The sequence below is a fragment of the Vanessa tameamea genome, chromosome 7 (assembly GCF_037043105.1).
Source record: "Vanessa tameamea isolate UH-Manoa-2023 chromosome 7, ilVanTame1 primary haplotype, whole genome shotgun sequence".
NCBI lineage: Eukaryota > Metazoa > Arthropoda > Insecta > Lepidoptera > Nymphalidae > Vanessa > Vanessa tameamea.
Window position 1 is genome coordinate 13,416,669 of NC_087315.1, and position 1,596 is coordinate 13,418,264.

The 1,596-nt window shown below is 29.5% G+C and overlaps 1 non-coding gene across 1 annotated transcript; it reads right to left on the reverse strand.

Annotated features, from left to right (window-relative positions):
- Positions 1–579: 579 nt before the first annotated feature.
- On the reverse strand, positions 580–652 carry Trnav-aac (transfer RNA valine (anticodon AAC)). The gene has a single exon. It is a non-coding gene; the product is annotated as a tRNA-Val (tRNA).
- Positions 653–1,596: the final 944 nt, after the last annotated feature.

The window sequence follows — 1,596 nt, forward strand, 5'->3', positions numbered from 1 at the left end:
TAAATAAGAATTGAGTCGTTTGTTTTACTAACTGTATTGAAAAACGTACAATAATTATTTGTTAAACTTTTATTCTATTTATTTAATTTTCTATGGAACAAAAATTAATTATTACAAGTGAATCTTCACTCATAATATAGCTACATAAAACTCGCTAACGCTTATCACTCTGAGCACACTCTCAGCGGGTTTGCGGTGAGCATAACTCATACCCTCGCACCTCGCACTCGGTTAAGTTGCAAACTTTGATATATTACCTTGTTCCTACTCCACCTGAAATGGGTCCGTAACGCATTGATTATAATAAGTTTCTCAGCGGAATGCCCGCGGCCTGTTAACTGTTTAGGAGTATTTATCAAATTGATATATTGCGTATTTAACAAATCGTGCAGTGGTTATCTACAACTACGGTGCTCTAGTAACTAGTAGTAGTTGTAGGGTACAAGGCTTGCATCCCAAGATCCTAAGTTTAATTCCCAGATCTCGAAACTATGACCTGGAGGTCAGGCCAATAAATTATATCGGAAGAAATAATAAGTAAATATTAAAATTAAAAAAGATATAAATAATAAAAAGATATGTTTCCGCCCGGGATCGAACCGGGGGCCTTCTGCGTGTTAGGCAGATGTGATAACCGCTACACCACGGAAACGTTGAACAGTTGATAATAAAACACAATCAGTAGCATAAAACTTGTGACTAGTGAAAGTGAAACGAAAAAATTTAATAAGATTAAGACACGCACAATAAAACGAGATATCTTTTAGTATTTTATATATTTCGTTAAATTCTAGAAATGTATTGTAGTAATATCTCTCAACCCGTCTAATACTATTATTTAGTATTACGAATATATTATATTTACTGATAAATATTTATATATAATATTGTACCTATTTTTAATTTGAGTTTGCATATATTATTACAAATTATGTTGTTTTTTTTTTAAATATTTTGATCATCTCTTAATTTATTGACATAATATTCGTATAAATATATGCATATCGTGATTTGTTCGTTAAAAGTAAGTAGATTACTCAACAGTATACAAATTGTAGATGACCTTACTTTTACAACAGTATTAATAAATATCTAATACATTTTGTTACCTAATAGTATTTAAAATATTTTTTGAATATATAATATTATCTTTATATTTTTATCAATGTAAGGTACCCAACATGTTAATTAATTTAACATAATTAGTAAATTAATTAATATAAATGAATGAGGAACTATATTTTAACTAACACTTACTTCATCCAATCAACGTAGTTTCCAAGTCGTTTAGAACAATTAGAAAGTAACGGGGTAACCTTACCTTAAGGGTATGTTTTATGGGCCCCTGTCACTAAGGCACGGGGGTCAACGTGCTATTAACAATATCATACTTAAGATAAATTTAACTACTCATAGTATTTTGTTTTTTGAATCTAATGAAGCATTAGGCGTGCTGTTATTACCTATAATTAAAACGTATTAAAATATTTTTAAGTTGATTGGTTCCAGAATAAAAGAAATAAGCGTACATATATCAGTGATGATTGATAGAATTACATAAAAGTATTTTGATATCACATACAGACGTATGTGATA